This window comes from Anoplolepis gracilipes, chromosome 17 (assembly GCF_047496725.1).
Source record: "Anoplolepis gracilipes chromosome 17, ASM4749672v1, whole genome shotgun sequence".
Taxonomy (NCBI): Eukaryota; Metazoa; Arthropoda; class Insecta; order Hymenoptera; family Formicidae; genus Anoplolepis; species Anoplolepis gracilipes.
Window position 1 is genome coordinate 8150943 of NC_132986.1, and position 22352 is coordinate 8173294.

At 41.0% G+C, this 22352-nt stretch overlaps 1 protein-coding gene across 2 annotated transcripts in view; it reads right to left on the reverse strand.

Annotated features, from left to right (window-relative positions):
• Window positions 1-1443: 1443 nt before the first annotated feature.
• Window positions 1444-22352, reverse strand: part of Vvl (ventral veins lacking) — a 44647-nt gene continuing 23738 nt past the window's right edge. Inside the window, exons 2-3 of one of the 2 annotated variants that reach the window (XM_072909725.1) lie at window positions 4563-4798; window positions 1444-1630 (exon numbers count right to left, since the gene is read on the reverse strand). The gene's annotated coding sequence lies outside the window, so the exon portion shown is untranslated. The remainder of the gene's footprint in view (window positions 1631-4562; window positions 4799-22352) is intronic. The other variant, XM_072909727.1, reaches the window with a different exon arrangement.

The window sequence follows — 22352 nt, forward strand, 5'->3', positions numbered from 1 at the left end:
ATCTAAAGCAAGCCTCTGATCTGCCATAAAGTCATTTCATAACCCATCCCGAGGGTTAAGTACCCCTCGAGTTCCAAATCCCGAGTTAAGCACGAACCCACCGAGAGCTTCAAACTTTCACGACACGATCTCTGGCCTCTTTCCTTCCTCGTTCCGCTTCTTGCCTCCCACGGCGTTATCTTTCGACAATTAAAGCTACAGGAACGATACTCGCTGAAAAGTTCAGCGAGCAGCAGCGTGGTCGATTGTTTCTGCGACTTGTGGCAAGCCTAATAAACTCTCTTGAGCTTATCTTGTAATAAATAAGTATATTTCCATATTATTAATACGTCATAAAATTTAAATCTTTTTAAAAAATCTTTTAAAAAAAAAAAAAATGTAGTTAAGGATTTAATAAAAGCTTAGATTGTATAGTTTAATTTTTAATGTATTTAATTAATTATATATCTATCATTAAGCTATATATCTATTATTAGAAGTCTATTATTAAAATATTATTAGAATATATGTAAAAAATGTGATGAGAAAATATTATTTCTTTAAGAAATAGACATATCTTTTGCAGATAACGACGCATTAATTTTCCGACTCGACAATGATTTTTCACATTTACGATTAATCTCGACGATGGCGTCCAACGCTATTACGCAAACTCGAGGAGCTAAATAAGACTGTGCATAAATTATAGGCCGCCTCATAACGCGTTCGCGACGCAACGAGTTTCCTGGTAGCCAAGGCAAGGAAAAAAAAACACGGTGACACTTGCGACGGAATTAAAAAGTAAAAGCTCGTTATAAATCAAACGCCTTGTCAGCGGGTGTGGCGGCCGGCCTTTAAGCTGCCGCGCTGGAAAAAGACGAAAGCAGGCGGTCGAGGTGGAGAGGCGAAAACCCTTTCGTTAATTGCGCATCGCAGATGCCGGGCAGTTGCAGGCGCTCTTTACGAGCCACTCTTTCCCTCGGTGCACACAGACACGGTAAAACGACCGTGGAGAAAAGCCGAGCTTCTTTGTGTCCCGGAGAAAAGTTCTCTTCGTGCCGTAAGCTCCGAAAGTGTCTTTAAAAGCGATTACGACCATGCCTCGTAATCGTAACACGATCCGTTTACCGCGCGGAAAAGAAGAACAGGAATTAGACGCGTTCGACAAATTCCGTGGGACGTAGAGCCCGTCGCCAAATTCCAAACGACTTTGGAAGACTGTAATTAAACGACGAGTCCCCGTGTGTTCGAATGAGATTTCGGCTCGCAGCAGCGAGGTAGTCTTGTCACGACTTGAACATTTTTCCTACGCTTCGTGGATTTCGTTGATTACGCGATCCAATTAACCGAGATCCAGTCAGATTTTACGAGTTCGTTCAATCGTCAAAACTTATTTTGATTTCGGAAAACTTTTTGGAAAAAGGAACGGTTCCTCGAAGTAAACGACAGTGGCACACAGGCAAATATACATAAAATAATGTATTTATTATAATACCCCACTTCGCTACAGCGATTAACATTGATTTAACACAACTTATACCGTAATTCTATGTAATTATGTATTTCCACACTGAGACACGATGCCTGGCTGCGACTGGATTCTGGAGAACGATTGCTTGCAGGAGGACGATGCGAGACACAACTCTGTAAGCTGTAAAACACAAAGGCAATTCTTATTCTCATGAGAGATTCTCGAAATGTTGGTCGCACGATTATTCTCGCATCTCTTCACGTTACCGCGATACGTAAATACGGAATCGTTAATATTTCGTTTGCTTGGTGACGCTTTAACTCATTACTGTCCCGCGGCACGATTCCGCGGAGAGGACACCGTAAATATAAAAGCGCGCGAGATCGAGTAGTTACAGGGGGCCCGAGATGTCGTCTTCGGGGAGTCCACGAGAGAGAGAGAGAGAGAGAGAGAGAGAGAGGGATATCTGAAGCGAGATCTCTTCTTCGCGAAGAAGAGGCTGCTGGACGGCGGCGAACGGAGAGAAGAGTTGGAGGAACCCTGGAGAAACGTTATTAATTGGCTACACGATAAAACAGTGTTAGTCCCCCATTCGCTGTCCTTCGGCCAGACCCCCCCTGGTTTCCTCTTAAGATATGGGGCCACGCGACTTCTTCGCGCACGTGTGCGCGCGTATACGTATGTACGTGTATCGCGAAGTTGGAGGTCCGGTGAGAATTACGAGGAAAAAGAAATTCCGAGGGCGTCGTGCAAGCTCGGACAAGCCGTTTCAAGCGAAATTCTTTGCGTTACGAGAAACACGAGAGGCTCGATCCTCCAATGCCCTTTCGAGAAAAAATATTGATCACACATCGGGAATTGTGTCTATATACAAGCTTACAATTTAATTAGATAATTAGATAATTATATTCAATATGTTTGAATATAGTTTCTTCTCTTTACGCTAAAATTTCTTTTTATCGAAATTATAAAGATCTTTGATGGAGTATTATTTTTAATTTTTTTTTCACATCATATATCACGTCACTATTTTCGAATTCTTAATGGATATAATGCGCGATTGCTGCTAATCGCAGCAGATCTCAATGATAATTATTATGATAATTATCAGACTGAAGTAACTCGTGTATTCGCAATTTACTTGCACATATATTAACATATTAAATCACTAATTGTAAAAATCAGCTGGTATGAACTCGGTATAAAAAATGTAGTCTAAACTCGGTATTACGACGATAAACGCTTCCTACTGGTTCAAGATAGCGACAATAGAAGAATAAAAATTATATGCCCGAGAATAAAGTTTAGCGTTCCTTTTTTATTCTCTCATTTCTTTCGGTTTTATTCCTTTACGTCAAAACACAATCGCTCACTACGGTTGATGTCTTGTGTCGTTCGCTAAAAAGATTTCATTTACGTACTATTTCCAATTTTATACAGACATACATCTGTAATGAAAGCTAATAAAAGTAACGAAATTAAAATTTAACTCTGTTAATTCACGTGAGTATCAATTTAAATTTCATGATGCTACAGAATTAATTAATTCTGTTATATTTTTACTGCGTTTTTACTTGACACATTAATTAATTTAAAATTTTTTTCTCACATAATATTACACATAACATTACAAGTTTTATATCGGTTTACAACTATCGTATTTTCTTTATAGAGTGACTCGAATCAAATTAAAAAAAAATCTTCCATTAAAGGAAGGGACGAGAACAAGTGCTCTGTAAAAAAAACACTCTTATCTCTTATCAATGTTTCGATATTGCATACATGTATCAATATGTACTTTCCATATCACGTGTAAGCATTTCAGATTTGCCGAAGATTCTCTCGTCCCATATATCAAAGCTATTTCTTTTATTAATTAGCACATCGTGAAAATAAGTAATGTGACACGTGCAAAATACTGGAGATATAAACGACAATATACACGGTCGATTTTAACATGGAAAATGGACAGATAGTCCATGAAGAAAAGGCGAAAATCAAGGAATATTTAAAATGCGATTTCTTATCTGCTTGTACATATCCGCCCTTTATAATCTCTTTCTCTATCTATCGTCATCATTGATTTTTTCTGTTTTCTACTTATACAACCTTCTCCCTCTTTCTGCTCCCTTTCTTCATCGTCTCAGCTTGCTCTTCAGCTTTTTATAGTAACTTTTAGTTCCTTTACTTCACTCGTTACACCCGGGGTCGATGGGGTACATATATCGCGTGTGTTTGGTACCCCTATCGTTTCTCTGCCTTTTTTCTTCTATTTCTCTCTCTCTCTCTCTCTCTCTCTCTATCTATCTATCTATCTATCTATCTCTTTCTCTCTCGCTCGCTCGCCTTTTTCTTTTTCCTTCTTTTATATCGATACGTGCATCCGTTCGCTGTTGTTGTTGCTGTTGTTATCCCTCCTAAAGATGAGGGAGTGAGCATGAGGGCTATAGGCCATAAGGGCTAACAAGGTGATTACTCATGCCTCCCATAAGAAGAAGTTACAAGCGGTTCCGAAGGTTTATTGCGGCAAATGGCGAAATTTGTACCTTGCTAACGATTGGCCGTCTTTTTTGCGTTTGTCACCTCCTTCTCTTTCACTCTTTTTTTTTTTTTTTTTTTTCTTTTTAATAGTTTTCCGTATTTTTAATACCCCACCATACTATTTATGCATCCCTCGATATGGGCGACGTTCGTGATTTAATGATAAATATATATAATTATACAACAAACATCGACGTATTCTGAAAACGAGTGACACCAGCCTATCGATCGCGGAGAGACCGTATTTTATCGTTATCAATGTTACTGTACTCGCGAGCAAAACGCGAACTATCAAATATTTGCACAACGTATATCAATCAGCTGTCGGAATATTTCTAGTTTTAGAAGGTAATAATTTAAAAAATGCAGGAACATAGCCAAATAAAAGATATTAAAGATAAATATGACGAGATAATTTCTTTAGCGATAAAAATGGAAGAATATTTTCATTTTTTATTTTTCGAAATAATTTGATATGCGATTTTTTTCTTTTTCAAGTTAGAAAGCTTGAAAACTTAAACTGTGCATGGCAAAGTAGGATTTGCTCGCAACGATAAAAGAAAAGTCTCACCTCAAATCCGACGATATTTGTATCCGTCCGAGTGTCCTGACTGCGCGCGATCGACGGATGACACGTCCCCAGACGTCCCAAAAGCCTTGACGACCGATCCTGGATGCTTGTTCAGAGACCCCGACTGAGCTCGATAGAGCAGCGGCTGTGGCGGCCGGGTTGGTCGGGGCCCATCGTCAAGTTCGGTGGGTCCGAAAATGGGTCCGGGGGACGATCGGCAATCCGAGGGCAGGAAACTGCAATTTCGCAAAGTAGGGCCTTAGGTTGGGATCCGTCTTTATTCCGAGGTCAAACTCGCTTGTGTCGAGAAAGAGAGGAAGGGAGAGAGGGACTCTTTCTTTCTCTCTTTCTCTTCGTCTCTCGGTCTTGTTCCTTTCCCCTCCTCCCCTCCCCTCCCTTCTCCTCATATGTTCTGTGGTCGGCCTACGGCAGCTCGAGCTCCGGCAAGCTCTAATTAGATTTTAAGTGAGAAATTGAGCCTGCCGGCAATTTTAAGGAAGCCGAACACACCGCCCTGATTAATATCATTATGCGCGTTCGCTTGTTACACCGTAGGGCCCACGAGATGGAATCCGCGGATATACAGGCAGATCCAAAATCCCTTCGTAATTCCTAACCCAACCTGGTTTGCTATTCAATAAAAGCGACTTAAAATCTTCATTGAAAAAAACATAGACTATTAGATTATGCCTCCCGAAAATATATTATTATTAGATTATTCCTCGCGAAAGTGATTATTATTTTTTTATCTATTATGTATTTTATGTATTACAATAAATGGAAAATTTATATTTTATTATAAAGAGAAAGAGAGAGAATAAATACGATATTAAAAATGTAAGAACCAAAATTCACACGTTTCAGTCGCTGTGTAATTTTAACGAATCGCTTGCCGCGATTCGTCGCGTAAATGAACAAACAAACGTCATTCTTGATGCGTGCTATATCAAAATATGCGACGCGATGATCAAGATAGCCGTGTACCGAATGACGAAAGACGGAAGAGAAACAGCAAAGAGACAAGAAGCAGCAAGAAGAAATATCTGCCGAACACGGGAGAGAGGAAAATATATACATTTTACAAACGCTTATTTTCGGATGATCGTGCGATGGAAAGAACAACTTGCAATTATATTTGTTACATGAATGCATCGCCTGTATCGAACGGTATCTTTTCTGTTTCATCGCGAGCTTACTTTGTTTCTCTGCCCATAGGCAATGCTAATTTTTGCGTTTTGAGGAAACGAGGCCCATTGTCCGCGATCGCTTCGCCACGTACATATGTTACTTGACACGCGAATCGTGCATATCGATACACAAATTTCACATGCGTGTTAAAAAGGCCCGGTAAAGTATAATCTAGGTAAAAATTTAAATAATCGTTCTCACACGAAGAAAAAATTAGAAAGTTAAAAATCAAACTCTCTTTAAATTCACCGAGATTTTATAATTACTAGTAAAACATTATTAAATATATAAAATTCATGTGTTCTTTTTATAACAAATCTCGAATAAATGACGATACTTTATTTCTTCTTTAGAGATTGCAAAAATCGCGGATGTAAATGCAGAGAAATCGAGAATCTCTCGTTAACGACACGTTAGAGACAAAGGCGACGTTAAATATGCGTAAATATAGCGCTATTGCTACATGTTTATTTTAATGACAGTCCGTTGATTAGATGCTACCAATATGCGTATGTTACAACCAATTATATATATTATCTAATCGTACTTAAGTAGCGTATAATCGTTAGGATTATATTAATTATATTATTATCAAGTATAATCGCACGGATGGATGGGTTAGAAATTGGCCTGAGAGAATCGTTGTTGTTTTTGTAATGAAATAGTAAGTTCATATTATTAGCGCGATTCAGTGGTGGAATATTTTTACATAAATCTTCATCTTCAACGTAATCGACGTGTGCGGTTGCACACCACCGGCCCTGTTACTGTTGAATGTCGATGACGCTATCGTTAGCGCTGGACGATCCAAATCATTAGTCTTGGCAAAGTGCCGTCATTAGCACAACATTAAATGGTTATTAAGGCGTGCACGTCGGAAAAATGTGATCTCGCGGGCGAATAAATTAGACGAGAAAAAAACCGACGCGTTTACTATTAATCACCGTCCGCGTCGCGCATCATTTCATATTGATTTCTAACTCAATGTTTTCATGTGTTTGCTCGTCATATTGTGATAGCCGCAAGTTTAACGACATATCGTGGCCGACATACCATTTGTAATTGATGTCGTATAAATAAAAATGGATATCCGGTTTTGTTATTTTATGCTAACAAAGTCTTAAAGTTCGAGATATTTTATTCAAGTTGACATAATCTCACCGCGTATAAAGTACTATTTCAATGATTCAAGTTATATTATTAACGTGTCCTACTCACATACATTGAAATCTCTAGTAGTTGAGAATTCTTCGAACGAGTATTAAAATTCTTGAAACCTCGGCAATTCAGGCGTACCGAGTTAATGACAGGTCGAATAGCATTATACATCATCGAGGTGATTTTTCCGAATAACAGCCACGGTGATTACGTAAATGACATTACGGAAGCGTCGTGCGTGCCTCCGGTTTATTTCGTAAAAGAGAAGCATAATGAATGGTGGCGCGGTGTCGGATAGACTTTACCCTTCGAATGCGACGATCATATAGCGCTATTCATCAGCTGCGCTCTTTTACCACCGGCATGACGTGCCGTGGCTAATGGGACCTTTAAAAGCGCCGGACAGTGACGATAATCCCGACGTTCCACTTCACGGCCGCCCTTCCACGTGCATGATTTCCCAAAATCTCATACGAGCGTCACGCGTGTATCACCTGTCGCGCACGCAAACGCAAAAAATGTGTTAACATGCAGGTAGCATAATTCCCGATGACTCGATGTGGTTTGACCTACGTGTCGATCTTTCCTTAACAACATGTGCCGAGCTCTTCTGAATAACTTTTGCAGACAGCGTGAATATACTTGAGCAATGAAATGTTAATGTATTTCCTTCTCCTCCTTTCCTCTTTATCTATACTTACGAATACATATATAATCTCTTCAAATCTTTTTACAAAATTCCAGATGTGAAACTTAAGTTTCATTAACTTTATTGCCTTAAATCGTGAATCTATGATTTCTCTCTCTCTCTCTCTCTCTCTCTCTCTCTCTCTCTCTCTCCCCCTCCCTCTCTCTCTCCCCCTCTCTCTCTCTTTATTTTCTGCACTTTGATTTCAGGTACGAGATCTCGTGCAGATTACGAGGTCTCGTAATGAAGTTGTTAACGCACGAAGCAGCGAGCTGGATTATAGCCCCTCAAACTTAATGCGAATAAACCAGCAGTTATAAAATATTACACGTATAAAGGATTTATTACGTAGAAATAATTATATAATTTAACACGTTCAATGGCGCATAAATTTTGCGTGACTTGCCGCATGGTCGCGCGAGAAAGAATTAGATATGCATAATTCTCTTATATTATTGCCAGTCAGCGCTAATTCATGTGGTGATAAACGCGTTAATTAATCCGGTATATTAATACTTAAGAAAGTAAACAAGCAGTTAAAAAAAACTTTGAATTTAATCTATTGTGCAGTTAAATAATAAATAAATGACAGAATGTGATATAGACAGATGAACGTCTAGTGTATCAAGTAGTTCGTTGCTCGAACGTGGCTAAAAAATGAGCCAGGAGGTACCCACTTAGCTGGCTTAATTAATGACCGAATCCATCATCGGGACGTTCCCACAATGAAGCAGGAGAACTTCTGCCACCCTATAGGCAAAGCCTGCGCGTAACTCTTTTTTTCTCGACTACCGCCTCTTTTCACGCATATTGCCAAGTAGACAAAACCGCGATGCAACTGGCTGCTAGCCAGTCCACCTTTCCAGAACGAAGGTCTCCACCATCTTCACCTATAACGGTCGCTCCGAACCGTTTCAGGAGGCTGAACTCGATTTCTAAACTGGATTTTGACAACACCTTGAAGAAACATCTCGAAACGAGGATAAAAGCGCGACCCCCTCTAACTGATGGCGAAATCGCGACGTAATCTTCTTCCAGTGAGAAATCCAAGAGTTGTCGATCCATGACCTTGACTATTAACTACCAATCGGGTTAGTACAGAGTCATAAAAGATTTGAGCGCGAATCCCCATTAAATCCGCATCTTTAGTCGAATTCCATCTATAGATAATCTGGAATTAACGGCATCTACGAAAGAAAGTCGGACGTATCAGTGTCGCGAGAACGTCGCCTTCGGTATCAAGTCATCAGAGCGGCAGAAGCGCGTGCAGAAGGCGGCCGATGATAAATGATACGTTGAAATCTAGCTGTGGTAGCACGGCTGGAACCGCGCGCCAGCGATACGGCGTGAAACTTCCTCCCTGATGGACGAAAGTGGAAGAGGAAGGGAGGAGGAAAAAAGAAAAAAATCGAGAGAGAAGAGAGAGAGAGAGAGAGAGAGAGAGAAAAGTCTGGGACGAGAGCTCGTCCCGCGTTGCTCTGCGTCGTAGTGACCGGTAACCGGTGCTGACCGGTCAACATCGGAGAGAATCCCAGAGAACGAGAGCCAGTCTTGCAGAGTCCCGAAGGCTAGGACTCCTAGGGAATCCAAGCAAAACCGGTCCAGTCGGATCCGGAGCACCCGCTGGTCAGTCCGGGCTGCCGACTATCCTCTACCTGATCTTCCTTCTTCTCGTTTCTCTCTCTTTTTCTTGCCTTCTCCGAACGACCACCTCGTTCCCTTGAACACTCGACCACATCTCTTCAGCGCTTGTAAAAGCGTTGTGGACAGGACTGGCGGAGAAGGACTCGAACACGCCCCATCGACTGTCGAAAATCGATATTTCGTGCAATTATTCGCACGGCGCGCCGAAGAGAATTCCCTCGCAATTTCTGTCATCGTCTTGTCGTTTCTATTCGTCGCGATCGGAAGAACGAGGCGAATTCTCCTTACTGTCGTGTAAAGCGATAGTCTTACGTAATGGAAAAATATTCACGGAAAGAATGAGAGAAAGAAAGAGAAAACGATCTTTGTAGTCTACGAGGTTTTAAAATACCAACGGTATTTATGACGGATGTGAAACTGACTCTTCCTTTCACTCCGTCGTTGTCGCTGGCACGATATATTTTTTGCTCGCGACATCTCCGTGTGTGTTAAGTTGCGCTTTAATTTTTTTTTTCAAGAGCACGTGCTTCATAAATGTCTGACAATGAGCCAATGATAGTGCTTTCCATCCTATAAATATCCGCGTTAACTTTGATCATATATTTTTATATCGAACGCATGTTAAACGTCATTCGATATAGTATTGCGTTATATTTTATATATCTAGAAATCGATATTTTTTCATCTCATGCATATTACGCTCATTATCTATAAAAAAAAACTTGTGACCTTCGACGAGACTTGGATTCCTGACTTTGAAAAATTCCATAGCACCGTAGTACGTCTCGTGGTACATCAGCATAATCAATCCGGTAGCGAACAAGTCTACTACCGATCGACGTCAAAGACTCTGTTGTGAGCGACGACGCGACGCAACGGTATGCGAGTAACAACGTCGCGAGATAAGATCGTCTCGATATAGAGAAAAAGTCGAGCGTCGTGGACGTCGATGACGTGATTACGATGGAACGTCGTCGTCGTCGTCGCGTCGTCGTTAGCTCACGCCCGTGACGAATCATCCCTTGAACTATGCAGAGGACGACAGCTCTTTTTCTCTCCCAAGGCTCTACCGATGCGACGACAAAAGGACCACCGGTGTGTAAGGACAAGCCGCGTGACCCTTCGAGGGCATCGTCACGATCGATCCTACGATCAATCTGTCACCATTAGATTCAAAAGTGAGAGAGTCTCGGATGCTGCAAAACTCTGAGAGAGAAGAGATTTCCGCGCAGTTTTAGAATATCGCGCCAATAGCGATATTCTATGTCGTATATGATAGCGCGACACGGTTGTCGATACTCTAATTATTTATTTCGAATGTTCTAGTTGGACCGGATCTCTTCGCAATGATTGCGCATACGCAGACATGTAAAGACAGCGACGAGTATCGCGAACACGCTATGGAATATTGCACACGCGTAATTCTAAAGCTCGGCGAACGTGCGTAGGTAGTTGGCTATTTGCGCGCTCAATGCATTCCTACGAAGACTGTACGACATTAACTCAAGTTCGCGTAAATTAGAAGCGAACGAGGATACGGGTACTGAGAAACGTGGGCTCCATATCTCGGAAACTTCCTCGTGAGACGGAGCCTCTCATAGAAAACGGCCGAGAGACGATCGTAGAATCGAGAAACGTGAAAATCGAAATAGCTTAACGAAGGGTAATAAAGACATCGATAGATAACGATAAAGTGCGAAACGAAGCGATGAGCTGTTAAGTTGGCAAAGTTATCCGCACCAGATCCGCGTCTCTCGTCTCTGAGTCTTTTTAATCTTTAATCGGCCGATCACGATCGTTGTATCTCACTTTCGCAGACTCGCCATCCGGAAACCTTACACCGGATTGTTTCTTTTCCGTAAGAATCGCTGATACGCAGTACGAGCAGTTTTACGATAAAATAAAAGACACGAGCGCAATGAACTCTCTCTGATCTTCGTCGAAATGGTTGTTACACGTGTACTTTACAGTAACGATTTCTCTGTCAGATATCGCGATATTACCGTACGCTGTTATTATCACGAATAAACGTGTGTAATATGTGTAATATTCTACTTATTATTAACGCGAATTCCGATTGTTATCGCAGAGTTTCTTTCCGATTGTATAAATCTTTTTGTATAAGCATTTCTTTGAAAAATTTTAAAGAAAATTTCTGCGTAGTCTCAGGAATTTCCTCACCTTACTCGTATTGTGACATAGATTTATGTTTCTTGACTGAATTGCAAGGACAGGTTGGTGAAAATTGACCGAAAAGCACGTATTCCTTTAGAAAGTACAGAAACGCTAAATTTCTTACGAGCCCAGAACCTGGTCGAACTGCCTGTTGGAAGGTACGAAGGGCGGAACACCGGAAGCCACGGAGGGAGGGGGAGACCAACGTCCCGAGCTCTCTTCTAGACAATTCATCGGTCGATCCCAACGATAGACACCTCGCTAGCACGCTCGAGTTCTCGCAGCGCAGCATCCGAAAAGGATTCGTGCCGAACCGGCATACTCGCAGGATTACGCGTCCCCTTCGTCCTCCCGCTTCCCTCCGGTTCCCTTAACCTCGGCTCGTCTCACCGGATCGCGCTTCTTTCCTCTTTCGACCTCGACCACGACCACACTGTCGGCACGTATATGAAACTTTTACACAACGCTCGCTGACGTGGCGAGATATACCCCTTGCTCCTCCTGGTGTGGAGGCTCTCGTGCCTTCTCTCTCTCTCTCTCTCTCTCTCTTTCTCTCTCTCTCTCAAAGTAAAACGACGCGCAATGAGAGCCGGCGAAGACCCCGGGCCAAGAGCGGTCGCTTCCTTTGAACCTTCCTGAAGTTCTATCGTCGTGCGCCTGCTCACGCCAACCAGAGGTTCTCAGAGATAGTTCTACGAGAGAAGTTGTCAGTGAAGCGAGAGTGGCCAGCAGCTCTTTAACGTGCTATTGTAATGTCCATTATTATTCAAATTCGCCTTGTTTAGCCCTCATACTTTGTCGTACATACAACGTCGAAGCCATAGAGTTCATCGCGCTCCTGCAGCGATGTGTACCACAGAAAATGATAATCTTTAAACATGACGGAAACAGAAGCATAACCATAGAATCAAGTGTTAAAAGATGTTAAAAGAAACACTTGTAAGGGAAACATTTCTATTATAAGTAAAAAAAAAAAAAAAATTGTAAGAGAAATAAAGGGCAAGGAAAGTCTATTATAATTTTAAAAAAATTAGAAATTCTTTCGTCAAAGGGAATAATCGTTCACGAGCCAAATTTTTTTTCTATGCCCGCCCGACATCATAACGAGGCAAAATTAAGCGGCGAAAGGTAGGAAGCGACCATCAATACCGATGAGTATAGCTACTGACACGGTAATTACCGCTATTACGTCCTACCAAACGTCGTATTTAACGGGTAAACGCCATTCGCCTACTAATCGCGCGAGAAGCCCATTGATCGATCGCATTTGATGCACCTCGCGTTACGTCGTTTCCATGTAATCTTTTTTCAATGCTATTACACTACCCGCGGATTTTCTCGTAATGGTCGCTCGTATCCGCGACTCTCGTTACGGTTATTGTTACGGTTACGTAGTCAATATTAAAATCAATATTCAAGAGTCACAAATTTATATCTATCGGCATTAAATTTAATCGAAACTGTGATTGCCAAGACAATTATTTGTTTGATAAAAAGTCTATAAATATACGTGGCACATATATACAATATATATATATATATATATATATATATATATATATATGCTTAATTTTTATTGTTATATATTATATATACTTATATGGCAGAATTATTTCTTAATTTTCTAAAATTTGACAAAACAAATTTGATTATTTTTGGAAAAGATAGAATTTTCTTTGATAAACTTTTTTTTTTTTTTTTTTACAAAAACGATATGATTATCCAGCGTTTTCTTTATTCCATCTCTTATAAAGGAATTTTGGTCGGTAAATGCGTCGAATGCATTTACCTTTCAGCCATGTAATCCTGTAAGAGCCCCTTAGTACGCTTAGCGGGCTCCATTGTCGCGCGATCTTAACTTCTACGGATTATAAACTGTTTTTTATTTAGCATTAGTGTTTTGCTCGCTACTGTGTCTGTTTCTTTCGCGCAGACTTGTGACCCCTGCTGTGTGAGCAAGGCCTTGGTTTTTGTTCCATAAATCCGATGAAACGCCAGTTGCAACGTCACCGATGAAGATGTCGACGGGAAAGAAATTTTCCCGTGCTCGATAATTAAAGTGTATATTCGAGTTTCAAACTAGAAATGTACGCAGAAATAAATTCTCACCTAACAATAAGTAAAGTTTAAAACGAGGAAAATTGAATCTGTCGATATTATACAGCTTTTGATTTCGATACTAGTGAAAATCTTAAGCTCGTATAACAATCGCGTGTTTTACAAAAGTCTTTTATTATTTGATAACTAGTAATATTTCAAAGTGTATGTGAGCAATATCAACTATCGTTTGAACAGCATTTTACAAACGGCTGGCTCTCGCGTGCCAAGACGCATGTTATGAACGGCCATAAGAATTTTTTTGGCAATAAATATCCTTCGGTGCAAGCTTTATCACAACGTGTATGTACCAGCAAAAAGGATAGAAAAAAGAATATCGCGAGCGCATACATCCCTTTTGCCTTGGACTGGCGCGATGCATGGATAAAGCTGGATCCATAATTCCTCTTTCTCTTTTCCCTCTTGCACGTACCATCCGTAATTAATGAACACCATGTAGAATAGGGAGAATTATTGCACGCTTTACGGGCGCGGGTTCTTCTTTTGTGGAAAGACCGAGATTGAAATCGTGCCCACAGATACAAGCAAATTTATGCTCGTTCTCGTAATATGGAAAAAGGAATGAATCATCGAAGCCATATGATTGGCTACTGCGATAATCGAATGACGTGTTTTTTATCGATATCGAAATTCATGACTGTCTCAAAATTATATAATGATTGTTGGAGCAAAAAAAGAAAAATTGGGCCTAAAATTAAAACCATATATCAGTTAAGATATTAAAATTAAAATGCGATACTTCTAAACTATTCGACTCAACGATTTGTTACAACGCAATGATTTAGAGAGATTACAGGAAATAAATATTTCCTTTCCCGTTTGATGTTACACATCACTTAATGTACTTTGCTATCGACAAATTACGTAAATTTAATTTTTATTGTTACGCAAAGCCCTGAATATGTATCTATCAGGCAGTAATTAATATACTATAAAACCTTCATGGAGAAACGGTACACCAGAAGCAATTTGTATCTTCGATATTTCAATTAAAACATCCTTTCGCGGTCGTTTCAAGTCGTGTTAAGGAAAAGCGGCACCTTTTCGGCGAAGCCGAGCGGACGGTTTTCCGTCCGTGGAACACTAGGCATGGACAGCTGCGTCATGAACCCCCATAAACGACGGTCCCCACAGCGTGCGTAGATGAAACTATGCCGATGTGTAACCATGGAGAGAGTGCAGCAATGCGCGCGGACAAAAACTATGGATCGCGTACAATGGCCACATTGTGACGGGTGTATCCACAAAAGGCGTTGATCGAAGCGAGAACAGCCAGATCGTGCCAGACCATCGTGCCAAAAATCGGCTGACAATCAGAAAGGCTGGCGAAACGCGCGTGCTCCATCATTCCACGTCGGGGCTGCGTAGTAAGGGAACGCCCGATAGTCACTGCGCTTGCTGACACACACCGGCTTCTCTCATCCTTCTTCTTAATAGTTACATTTATATAACAGATACGTATCTTTTTTTTGTCAATTAAGGAAATGTAAGAAGACAAGGCTCAGCTGGTTTTTGTTTTTGATTTCCGCGTTACATAATCAAGATTGATAAATTCATTTCTCATATCATATAGCAGCGAAAAAAATATAGCTAAAGTAATGGAAAGGAAAAGGTGATTAATAGTTAAATAATAAGAAGTATGTTAAAAAGCGCGATAAATTAATTGTAATGACCGTAATATCGGGTTCTTTCGAAAAATTATAAAGGTTAATAAGAATATTAAGCGTTATCGTGAACCTGAATTAATTTCTATTTAATCATATGCCGATAGAACGCGTTCTTTCGTGGAACAATGATGCGCATGTCCAGAGAGACGTGGAAAAAAAAAAAATAATTTGCGTGAATAAGCGGGACGCGTGAAACATGCTGGCGCCTAATCAGGAAAGTTTAGTACGTTTATAGAAGGAAATGTCGCTTATGTTCTCGCAATTACATTTCATGGAATATATTTCCGAGCTTGCACATATATAAGTCAAAACTATAACGACCCGATAAAACTGCATTGTGGTTTATCTTTATATTATTAATTGTATCTTGCGAGCTAGATAAATATTATATAAAAATACGCTACTCAATTTTCTTGCGCAAATATTATATTAATTGTATTAATTATATTAATTATATTAATTATATATATTGCTAATAATGAGAAATATATTTTTTTTGCAGAATAATCAAGATTTTCCATATTTTACAGTCATTTATTATTAGGTGAAGATCAAATTAATTATGTATATTATAAAGTAAAATTAACAAGTCATGTATTTTTTACGCAACGCAAATGACGAAACAACGGCGAGAAGCAGGCTCGATAACATGAATCGCGAAGCGATCGGCGCGGAAAATCATCGACGCGAAACTACCGCGCGAGACCGCAGTCAATTAATCTAAAGACGCGATTCCTCCGCTTGCAACTTTATCGCCGGTGTTGTGACTCACGACGATCTTCGTCGCAGGCTATTGCACGAGTCACGAATCCGCAATGAGTCTGAGTATACGATCCTTGGTCACGGAAGATCGTCTGAAAAACCGCGAGAGATCTCAAAAACGGTATCTCAAGCTTTACTTGCTTTACAAAAATGCTACTGCAAATGCTACTGCAAATGATCATCGATCATAAAAAATTAAATTGTTCTTACTCTTATTGCTAGTTAAAGAATAAAAAAAAAATTTAGAAATGTGCAAGTGTTAAAAATATAATAAATGATAATCTTTATTATATCCAAGGGATTAATTATTTTATTATTTATTCTTTTGACAGTAAAGTTTCAAAGTATGCATTTGGAAAAATTCGATCGTACCGCGAATCGAAACGAGAGAGAGAGAGAGAGAGAGAGAGCTCCATACATTCTGCCTCCCCCTATTTATAACGCAAACAAAGATGACAAAGAGTCGACACGGAGAGCGGGGAAATGCACTCCCTTTTTCTCCGTGTTTTGCGCTAGTCGAGATAGAGCTTCTCTCACCTACTATATATTGTATACCATCGTCGCCGCTAATGCCACCGGACAACAATGCGACCGCGTCCGCATCGCACGCGTCCGACCGCTAATTCCTCACGTTTTCTCTCGCCCCTCCTGTTTCGATACATCAACTTCCTCACCCTACATCTCGCACGAGATCTGACTGTACCGCCGTCCGAATCTGGAATTGGATTTCAGGAAAAGCCGCTGTTAGATTTTTTTTCTTTCCGGCAAATCTCTCCATCTGCTCCAAGCGCTTTCGTGTCTCGCTTTTCGCAAGGCACGGTTTGGATATGTAAAAAATACAGAGAGATTTTTTTCAAGCAATTGTGATATTACAAGCGTTTTCGAAATTTTATTTTATTTTCCCGAGCATAATCAAAAAAGTTACTTTGTGTAAATAAATTTTCTTAATTTACAAGGTTCACATCTCTTTGTGAATGATCGTTAATCGTGTCTATTTTGATAAATAAATGATTTTTACATCATCGGGAAATAATATCGTTGATGAAAAATAAAGTGCGAAGGCAGCGGAAAGTAGACGTCCAGAAAGTTGCGGAACGTCCATGGAAGGCCAACGCATTCACAAGGGCTCCTATCGATGCGATGGAAATGCAAATCCTACGGCAAATTCTCTTGAGGATAGATGTAAGAGAGCAAGAAAAGGGAGAGAGAGAGAGAGAGAAAAGAAGAGGTTGGCAAGTGTAAGAAATTGAGTTCCGGCGAAAGAAACTTGAGCACTCCCGCTAGTTTTCCTGTAACGCAAGGTCGACCGTTTCTCGTTATACACAGAGAGACTTGTATAAAAGATGGTAAGGCATTTTTTGAAAAAGTAGAGCAAGATGCATATATTATATTATATATACATTTTGCAATATACATAAAGTATTATAAAAAGAAAAGTTATGTGCCCCATTCAATATTGTAATTTTCCTCATTCTCTCGTGCGTATTAATAATATACAATATTAAGTTGTTAATGAAAAGAAAAAAAAAAAAAAACATCCTCGTTAAATTGCGGTAATCATGCTCGAGCCGTTTAATCGTTTGTAAAGAGAAACGCGGAATGAAGATCGAAAAGGGAAAAAGATAAGTCACCTTTTTTTCCACAGGTAAATATTTCGTCGCTATCGCGGTTTAGACAATTTAATGGACGACCATTAAATTTGTCAGCAGGTTCCGCGCCTGAATTCGTGCTCGATCTGCCTCCCGGATAGAAAGAGACAGAGGGGACTGATCACCTCGCGCACGGCAAGTCCCGGCGAGGGCCCGGTTTATCGCCGCCACCCGGTACATTCGGTAGCCGGGTGTATGCCGATAGTGTACCTGCATCCGAGAGTGCTCGGAGGCTCCTCTCTATCTCTATCTCTCCCCCGGTTGGAAATTTGCATGGCATTTACATCCGATTGCGGCGCAACGCAGGCTGAAAGTGGTGAGCATGGTCGTGGTCGTGGCGGGACCCAGGGATGGAAAAAGAACGGGTGAAGGAGAGACCGAGGAGGTCGACCGATCTCCCCTTCCGTTTTCCCTTCGACGGAGGGTCAGGGACGCGTAGGTGCACTTACGTCAGAATTAGACATTATTTTGTCACTTAACTCCGACGCGTGCACCGGCTACGTTTCAGCGACTCCTTCCGCCCAACGAGCTGCGTTTCGCGCCCGGCTAAGTGCTGTTTACGAGACGGATGAGCTAAAAGAGGGACCGAGGGGAGCCGTCTCATTGCTCGACTGGGAAAAGGATCGTTTGCTCGGTAAACGATTCCGATTTCTATCCGACGGATGTTTATACATGAATCGTTAGAAGATGACGTATTAAATTCTAATAAATAATATCTTTCTCGTCTTGAAAAAAAATGAGATTCAAGCACGTGCGTGTAAAGTTTATATATTTTATAAATTAATTCTTTTTATTATGACTTTGTAAAAGGCAAGATATAAAATGTTTTTTTAAAATGCATCGTTTCTTGATATCGAGACGGCACGTGGCTAGAAAAAAAATATAAATATGTATTATATTTATTATTCATAAGAGAAGAAGATATTTGCATAAGATAAAAAAAAAGATCGCCGTCGCGTCGTCCGATGCAGAACGTTGCTTCGTGGGCGAAATTGACAGGTGCTGACAGGTGGTCGTAATTTTCTGCCATAAGATTCCAACGAAATCTCTAGTCACCGTAACGATATCGATAAATTCATTAACCGCTTACACGTGTCTGCATCTTTTGCAACTTTTTCGCGCGTGCACGTTACAAGGTCTGCAGGATGTTCTCGGGGACGTTCCTCGTGCACGATAAAGATTATTCACTTCTTTTGAATCTGTGCAGTCACGCAATAATGCTAAGTCATCTCGGATTGAATTTAAAGCGAACTTTGAATTTCGTTCCAACTGAATTCCACTGTAAGAAAATTCAATTCCAAAAAGATCGGCAATCTATATATATATATATAAGAGATTTAAAAGAATGTTTTAAAAGATCAGAAATAATTATATATTTTGAAAGATTTTCTCATGATAAAAAAATGATGTGATATTGGAAATATTGGCAAATTTGCATTACATACATATTTCTAGAAGATGGAGAGGAAGCTATTTGTTAGACATTGATGATATGCATTTCTAAGATTAAGCGCGATCCAAATGCAATCACAATGCAACACATACACGCACGCACACACGAGAGCATTCTCCGGAATATCCGAATGAGCACTCAAGGTAAAACCGCGGGGTCAGGGTCATAGGTGCAGTTACGTCGGAATTGGACATTATTTTCAGCGAGTACTGGCCACTTAACTTAGGCGTGCGCGCGTGTGCACGTATGTGCGTGTCATAGGTCCTATTATTGCGGCCACTTGGTGCCGGAATGATGACACTAGTCTGCCCGCTACTCAGTTCGTACTACAAGAGAGAAAAAGAGAATACAATAGAATACGGCTCGGTCCATTTTCAAACCTCTTTTGGCGCTACTTTATGACACTGCTTTATTCGAACTTAAAATTTTTCGCCAACTACGTAAGTATTTATTCAATAAGATACAATATTCAACACAACTCGAACAAAATTCTACAAGCTATAGAAAAATTTATTAAATCAATTTGCAATCTTCGTCCGTTGCAACGGACAAGACTCGCGAACGATAACAAGGTGGCAAAAAGCTTCGTAAGTGAACGTTTGACATCAGATCATACATGACGCGGATCTTTGCGAAATCAGTCCGATCGCAGATGGAATCCGAGATATTGTATAATATATTGACAGACCGTGTCATATAGTAAAATATTTTTCCACTTCGTATATATCCTTTTCTCTCGTTCCTTCCCGCCCCCTCCGTTACTGAAGAATATAGCCACGAGCAATAGGACGGTTATAAAACGTGGCTGACGCATCAAATATAATACCATAAAGGCAAATCCGCTATATAAGAGACCATGGATGTTGCGGACAATCTTACATATACATATACAAATACATATATATATATATATATATATATGCAACGCTCGACTGTGCCACAAGTTTAGATGTAAAATCATCGAACAAAGCTATCAAAATACCAACAGTTCTGCGAGGAAAAAAAAAATGAAGGCCCAGTTACGGTTAGAAAAAAGAGGCTGTCCGCATCCGCGAGTCGAACAGAGTGAAAGGGGAACGCGGTAGTAAAGTCGATTGGAGCATCGATAAAATTGAGAATGCACGCAGTCTGCCGCTTTTAATGAATGAACGTCTCGTGAATATAGTAACGGCAGGGGGGAGTTCGGGGCACCGCGAGGAGACAGGGGATGAGAAGGGGTACACGAAGAACGGCGAGAAACGAGAGGAGCGGGGGCGGGGGCGGGGAGGGGGAGGGGGGGCCGAGTGTACGTATATGTGTTCGCACACACGCTCTCACGTACGGCGGAGTTTAACGTTGTGTACTGTCGGGACGTAGCCGGAACGGATAGCGGTGGTGGCGACGGCGGCGGCGGCGACGCGGAGAGATCTACATAATGTTTATTATGCTAACCTAGGCCAACGCGCTTGCATCAACAAGTGTTATATTATCATTCAAATAAAATGTTTTAATCTGCATACGTTTTATCGCCCTCCCGCGGGCATGCGGAATGCGACGCCGCGCCGGCACGAGACACGCGTTTCACACGCGGCACGGCAGACACGCGCCCGTCACCGTCGTCGTCGTCGTCGTCGTCGTCGTCGTCGTTTGGCTCGTTTAAATGTCCGTCGAGCGAGCGGAATTCCTTCCGGGGCGGTTCCTCCGATGGCGATCTCGCGCGGGCCTTTCTTGGAAAGATTGATGAGAATTGTTTTCTTCACGTATATTATATCTCTCTTTAAGCGAATAAGCTTCTCCATAATAACTTTTACGATAATGCGATAAAGTTATATACGTGCGATTTACATATCTCATATGTGAAACTCTTTTTTCTTTTTTTTTTTTAACTTTTATATTAAACGTATTATGAATGTAAGACCCTTATTTTTTGTAAGTTTTCTCCTCATTCGACGTATTAAAAATACATAAAGCAAAATGATCACCCTCCGGAGGCACGAATCCGCTCTCTCCAAAACCATAGAGGAACGTTCTTCGAGTTGTATAATACGATATTGTATTCAGAATTGGTCACTCAGAGACACTTTATCATCGCCCCGGCAGCAAACGGGACCTCCCGAAGGCAAAAACTTTACGGCAGATTTTCGATTAGAGACGGAAAGAAGCCCGGCGAGATTTACGAAAAGTTTCCTAGCAAAGAGTTTTAATCTGAATGCGCTTTATCGGTCCCGCGGGTCGCGTCGTATACGAAACGTACGCGAAAGTTCCGCGTTCCGACATGCGGCACGCGAGTGCGTGCACGTGTCACCGTACATGAGTATTATTAAAGGGACGCTTTGTGTGTGCCACGAAATGTGGAAAAAAAGTCGACTCGTGGTGACTTGGTCCGCAATTTTAAGCGTGACGACACGAATCCGTGTGACACAATTTAATTAATGATACGCATGCTCGGTAACAACTGCGCGCGTAAGAGTGATTCGAGAGAGCGAGAGAGAGAGAGAGAGAGAGAGAGAGAAAAGAAACGAAAGGGTCCAAAAGCACGCGCGATCAATCACGCAACGATCCGTGTCGCGGTATGATAAAAGAAAACGAGGGTACGACACGATATAATATATATACATATATAAATAATAATTTGCAAATTTTTCCCAAGCCGTTCTTTTCAATATTTCCTCTGCTTTGTAATATTTTTTATTTTTGTTTCCGTAGCTTGAATGCTTCCAAAACAAGAAGAGGCGATGTACTAACAATAAGCGATTTCAAACATATCGTCGAAGAAGATTATACTACGATTATCCGTGTTCATTTCGATCGTATACACGAGATATATCAAACCGCGAGATCTTTGCTTATAAATTCAACGATGCGATATAGAGAGATTATCTCAGCGATCGCTGGTATCGCAGCAACGAGAGCTCGTATATCCGAAGCAGACAGACTCTCACCTCCTCTCTATCTCACTCGCGGCTGATCCGGTAATCATCCTATTTATGTGTCTCTATCTCTCTGTATTTCCGTCTCTATGCCTCCACGCCTCTCCGGATTCGTCCCGCTCCCTCTGGACCATTCGCGCGACGATCAGGGTGGGATCTTTCCGTGCCACCTGTGTGTCTTCATTATTCAGCAATGCAAATAGATTGCTGGAGAGCGCATTAGCATAATTAGATTCAATATTTGTAGCTTGTCACGCCGTTACTATAATTCATCATGGCGACCGCGTGTCTATCGCGGCGATTTGTCAGCCCGATCTCATTTCGCAGGTGAAAAATGCATGATTAATACGTAACGCGGCTGCGGTGAAATTAGCGCGAT